Genomic DNA, 6,311 nt, shown 5'->3' with positions numbered 1-6,311 from the left:
GAAAGCCCTCAGCCCCCTCCACCATTCAGGCGCTCTGAAAGCACCGTGAGACCTGCACTTCGGGGTCAGGGGACTTGGCTCTGCCCCTTTTGCAGGGAAGACCCTGGTCATGTGACCAAATTGCTCTCAGCCCCAGGGTTCTTGTCTGTAAACAGGAGGAATAATAGTGTTGCCTCCCTGGGATTAGGGGAGGCCTTCATTTCTCTAAGTTCCTGGCCTGGCAGGTGCTACGCTTCTGGTTGGGGAAGCAGTTGCTAGGACCCCGCTCCAACAGGCTTAGGGCTGGAGCGGGGATTTCCCAGTGCTTTCCCGTGCTTCATGTTTCCTGGGGGTCTTCCTTAGGCTGTAGAGTTACCTGGCTCCTGCTCTGTGTCTAGCCAGGAGAGCCCGAGGCAGAGTCCCAGGATGGTGCGGGAGGGGAGCCGAGCCTCAGGATGCCATGAATTTCAAGGTCCTAAAATTCAGGAGCTTGTGTGGCTTAGGACCAGCACTGAGGGACCCTGAGCCTGGCCTTGGTGTCCCTATCAGCGGCCCAAGGACCCTGAGCTGGCCCTCACAGAGTGTCACGTGGCTTTTACCCTAGATAACACAGCCCTTGGAGCATTCTCTGTACCACTGCCTGGAGTTTTCTCTGAAACACCCAGAGGTGGGGCCTGGTGGCTGTCAGTGTGAGGTCACTAGAATGACTTGTCTCCATGACCTTGATCTAGTGATCTCGTGGAGCTCCAAGGCTAGCTGACTCAGGAACCCAGGACCACCCCCAACCCCCACCAGTGCCACCAGCCCCCAGGGCCTCCCAAGCTTTTCTGTTACCACAACCCACAGCGGGATCCAGGCTGCAGAGCATAGGGACTTTTGAAGGGGTTTTGGAGGGCTCAGCAGCTCAGCCCTGTGGGCTTCAGCTCACAGATTCAGCCCCCACTGAGGCGTTTCCTTTCCATGGCTATTTATGGACATTTCCTGTCCCTTGAATAGAGAAAGAAAAAGGAAGCAAAAAACCTGACCTGTGGGTCCTTGAACAGCTGGCAAACCGTCTCCATTATTATTGATTTTAAAAAGCATACAAGCGGCCAGGCGCGGTGGCTCACGCCTGTAATCCCAGCACTTCGGGAGGCCGAGGCGGGCAGATCACCTGAGGTTGGGTGTTCGAGACCAGCCTGACCAACATGGAGAAACCCTGTCTCTACCAAAAATATGAAATTAGCTGGGCATGGTGGCACATGCCTGTAATCCCAGCTACTCGGGAGGCTGAGGCAGGAGAATCACTTGAACCTAGGAGGCGGAGGTTGCAATGAGCCTGCGGTGTCCAGGCTGCACTCCAGCCTGGACAACAAAAGTGAAACTCCGTCTCAAAAAAAAAAAAAAAAAATCATACAAGCTTGGAGTAAAGAATGCCAAAGCTAGAAAGCATAAGCATGGAAAAGGGCAAGTCTAATAACAGGAGTGAATCCATGCTGGATACTTCAACCCTCCAGTGAACATATGCTGAGCACCTACTATTTGCCAACCACCGTGCAGATTCCTTGACTTGCTATTTTCTCTCCATAATATATGCTGGGCCTGAAAGATAACCCTTTAAGTCAGTAGTTTGCAGTCCTGAGACTGTACATTGGGACCCTTGTGAAGATGTTTAAAGTCCACACGCCCAGGCCTACCCCAAGTGAGTGACATCAGAGGTTCTGGAGGTGGGACCCAAGAGGCAGGAATCATGAAAAGTCCTAGGTGAGGAGCCTGGGATGGAGTATTGCTCTGGGCTTCTCCGGGCCGCTAGCGTCGGAGCCGGCCCTCCACGTGGCATGTGAGGTGTTTCACTTGAGTTCGTGTGACGAGACCACCAAACAGGCTTTGCATGAGCAACAAGGCTGTTTATTTCACCTGGGTGCAGGCAGGCTGAGTCCGAAAAAAGAGTCAGCAAAGGGAGTTGGGGTGGGGCCATTGCATAGGATTTGGGTAGGTAAAGGAAAATTACGGTCAAAGGGGGTTGTTCTCTGGCAGGCAGGGGTGGGGGTCACAAGGTGCTCAGTGGAGGAGTTTTTGAGCCAGAATGAGCCAGGAGAAGGAATTCACAAGGTAATGTCATCAGTTAAGGCAGGAACAGGCCATTTTCACTTCTTTTGTCATTCTTCAGTTACTTTGGGCCATCTGGATGTATACGTGCAGGTCACAGGGGATATGATGGCTTAGCTTGGGCTCAGAGGCCTGACAAGGTGAAAACTAGTGTGTCCTTGCATCTGAATCTCACTGTGCTGCTTTCTGCCTGGGACAATGGTGGGAGGGAAGTCAAGGAAATACCCCTTTATTTTAACCATAATGGCATAGTCTGTCTTTCTCCTTGGGGAGACTGTGACAGCTTGTCCTCGGAAGAGCTTACCCAGGTCATTCCTGAGTAGGTTAGCCCTGGTGTCACCTCTTCTGTTCATTTCTACAGGAAGAATTTCATCAACACTTAGCTCATTCTGGAATTTGTTATTTTGACAATTTGGCAGTTCAGTTTATTAATGTATTATGTGTGTTTACGTGTGTGTTTCTGTGTGTGTGTATGAATGTGTGTGTCTGTGTGTGTCTGTGTCTGTGTGTCTGTGTGTGTCTCTGTATTTCTTTCTATGTGTCTGTATAACTGTGTGTCTCTGTGTATGTATGTGTGTGTCTCTGTATGTCTGTGTGTCTCTAGAGGTCTGTGTATCTGTGTGTCTCTAGATGTCTCTCTGTGTATCTGTGTGTATGTGTGTTTGTGTGTATGCATGTGTGTCTCTGTATGTCTCTGTGTGTGTGTCTGTGTGTGCCTCTGTGTGTCTATGTCTCTCTGTGTGTCTGTGTGTGTTTCTTTGTGTGTGTGTGTGTGCCACCTAAATGACTCATGTAGGAGATATCACTGCTACTCCCCCATCCCCTAGGTAAGGAACAGATTTAGAGGCCAACAGTGGCACGGTAACCATGTACTCTCTGCCCTTTCCTGCCCAGCAGCCAACCTGCCTCTGGACTTCCCGCTCACTTAGCCTGGCTCCCCACGGTCCTCTAGACAAATGTCTCTATGTGTGTCTGTGTGTGTCTGTGTGTCTCTGTGGCTGTGACCTTGAGCAGCCGCTTTACCTCTCTGGGCCTGCAGGTATTGGGGGATAGAATAGGGCTCATGATATAAGTGGTGGGCATGGTGCTTAATGTGTGTCACTGTGCTGAGGACTTTCCTGTAAACCCATCTCCTCCTCACCCTCCCAAATGAAGTGTGTCCTACTGTCCCGGTACCATACACGACCATCCGTCCTTGCTCTGTCCACTGTGTCCAGGGTTCTTGCTTCACTCAGGGGAGAAGCCCCCCATCCTTTCGATGGCCTGAGAGGCCCTGCAGAGTCTGGTCCCCTACCTTTCTGCACTCTTTCCTCCTCTCTCCCCCTCATTTATGCTGTCTGCGTACACTGGCCTCCTCTCTCTCTCCTTCCTTCTCTTCATTCATTCTTCCTGTCTCTCTGTTTCTTTCATATAACATGTTTTTATCATCAAGATGCATCAGCTTCTCCAACCAAAGTTTTCATTTACCTATATCCTCTTACTTTCTATTCTCCACCTACGCTTTTTAGGGAAACAGTAGGTTGTTTGCTCACTTCATTCACATTAAGTGGGCTATTTTCCCTTTTGCCCAGCGTTCTCTTATATCTAGGATAAAATCACATTAGGTTAAATATATTGTACTTTTGCCATGCTAAGTTTTTCTTTTTCATTATCCTCACACTAATGTAAATCTCAATCAAAGACTTCCTTGATGAAATAAAATCAGAAGTGGCATTCTCTTTCTGCTTGGCTCTGGCTTTCCAAATCACACTTACTAACTTTGTAAGCCTTTATTAAGTCCCATTTGTCCTCAGAAGTTTATACCGAAGTGGGGAGCTGACTATATAAATGAATATAAACCAGTACCCATCGTACGTGGGGTGGGGCAGTGTCTACAATGCTACCATGCCCGGCAAGGGCTCCATGGCAAAAGAAGTGGGTCCTATCCTTGCCTAGCACAGCCAGAAGGCCTTTTGGGTCAGGTGTTCAACACTGAATTATTGAACTTGAACCTTGAACTCTGGATCCTGTGGTTCCCTGGCCAGAGTTGAGCTGAGAACAATGTGAACGACGTGCTGAGATTGTCCAAAGTCACAGGGAAAATGGTGGAAGGTTCACCCTTGCTATTGCCAGAAAGAGGCATTTATGGATTTTCTTTTCTTTTCTTTTCTTTTCTTTCTTCTCTTTTCTTCTCTTCTCTCTTCTCTCTCCTCTCCTCTTCTTTTCTTTTCTGACAGGGTCTTGCTCTGTCGTCCAGGCTGGAGTGCAGTGGTACAATCTTGCCTCACTGCAGCCTTGACCTCCTGGGCTCAAGCGATCCTCCCATCTGAGCCTCCTGAGTAGCTGGGACTACAGGTGTGTGTCACCACACTCGGCTAAGTTTTGTATTTTTTGTAGAGACGAGGATTCGCCATGTGGCCCAGGCTGGTCTGGAACTCTTGGACTTAAGTGATCCTCCCACCTCAGCCTCCCAAAGTGCTGGAATTACAGGTGTGGCCACAGTGCCCAGCCTTGTTTTTTTTCTTGTTTCCAGTTTAACTTCATACTGTATGTTGTGTGGGCCTTTATTCCTGAATCGCGGTTAAACTCCTTAGGCTTAACTTATGGACCTCAAAATTATTGGGCAGTTACATTGTCTATCTCCTTATTCCTTATTTTAGTAATCAGTTATTGTGTTAGGCCATTCTTGCATTGCTATAAAGAAATATCTGAGGCTGGGGACGGTGACTCACACCTGTAATCCTATCACTTCTCGAGGCTGAGGCAGGTGGATCACGAGGTCAGGAGTTTAAGACCAGCCTGGCCAAGATGGTGAAACTCCATCTCTACTAAAAATACAAAAATTAGCTGGGCACGGTGGCAGGAGCCTGTAATCCCAGCTACTTGGGAGGCTGAGGCAGGGGAATCACTTGAACCAGGGTGACAGAAGTTGCAGTGAGCTGAGATAGAGCCACTGCACTCCAGCCTGGGTGACAGAGTGATACTCCATCTCAAAAAAAAAAAAAGAAAAAAAAAATTCGGAGACTGGGAACTTTATAAGAAAAGAGGTTTAATTGGCTAATGGTTCTGCAGGCTATACAGGAGGTATGGCACCAGCATCTGTTTCTGGGGAGGTCTCAGGAAGCTTCTAATCATGGCAGAAAGCAAGGGGGAGCAGGCACATTACGCGGTGAAAGCAGGAATGAGAGAGACAGGGTGTGGGGGGTACCATATACTTTTATTTTATTTTTTTGAGATGGAGTCTCACTACGTCCCCCAGGCTGGAGTGCAGCGGCACGATCTTGGCTCGCTGCAGACTTCCCCTCCCAGCTTCCAGCTATTCTCCTGCCTCAGCCTCTTGAGTAGCTGGGATTACAGACGCCCACCACCACGCCTGGCTAATTTTTGTATTTTTAGTAGAGACTGGATTTTGCCATGTTGCCCAGGCTGGTCTCGAACTCCTGGCCTCAAGTGATCTGCCCGCCTTGGCCTTCCAAAGTGCTGGGATTACAGGTGTGACCAGATCTATCATGAACACAGCACCTAGCCATGAGGAATCCACCCCCATGATCCAAACACCTCCCACCAGACCCCGCCTCCAACAGTGGGGATTACAATTCAACATGAGATTTGGGTGGGGACAAATATCCAAACTATGTAAGTTATGCACTCTTATTTGGAATTAACATAAGGGATACCCCTCCACTCAACTCCATTCATACAGTCACAGATAACTAGGCCAAAAACCAACAACAGAAGGAATACCAAAAGAGGTCATCCAAGCATTAAGAGATACACCCTGTAGTGAAGTAAAACTAACATCCCTTCTTGCAGCCAAAAAGCTTTACGCCAAATACTGAACTGTGTGTAGACATACTAATACGAAGCATTTGTTTTTAAGTTTTTGGCATAATTTTGACCATAATTATTTTGACTATTTTTTTTAATTAATGCCCAGTATTGAGATATTTAAAAAAGTAAGTTAAATTTATCTTAGATTAAGCTCCATTAATATTGTAAATGTTCTCAAATAATAGCTATTAATGGACAGAACAAATAAAATACTCGATTACCATAAAAAAAGAACCTTGAATCTTTTTTAAAAAATAGATCTATTGAGGTACAATTTAAATACTGTAAAATTCAACCTATTCAAGTATACAATTCAATGTTTTTTTGTAACTTTACCAAGTAGTGCAACCATCACTATAAATCAATTTTATAGCCAGGAGCAATTGCCTGTGCCTTTAATCCCAGCTACTTGAGAGGCTGAGGCTGGAGGACTG

At 47.4% G+C, this 6,311-nt stretch overlaps 1 pseudogene; it reads left to right on the top strand.

The window, feature by feature from the left end:
- The first annotated feature begins 4,148 nt into the window (after nt 1-4,148).
- Nucleotides 4,149-5,885, top strand: LOC129036270 (phosphatidylinositol N-acetylglucosaminyltransferase subunit P-like; annotated as a pseudogene).
- Nucleotides 5,886-6,311: the final 426 nt, after the last annotated feature.

The sequence above is a fragment of the Pongo pygmaeus genome, chromosome 4 (genome assembly GCF_028885625.2).
Source record: "Pongo pygmaeus isolate AG05252 chromosome 4, NHGRI_mPonPyg2-v2.0_pri, whole genome shotgun sequence".
Lineage (NCBI taxonomy): Eukaryota > Metazoa > Chordata > Mammalia > Primates > Hominidae > Pongo > Pongo pygmaeus.
Note: the sequence above shows the minus strand (reverse complement) of the source record. Positions and strands in the feature narration are given on the sequence as shown.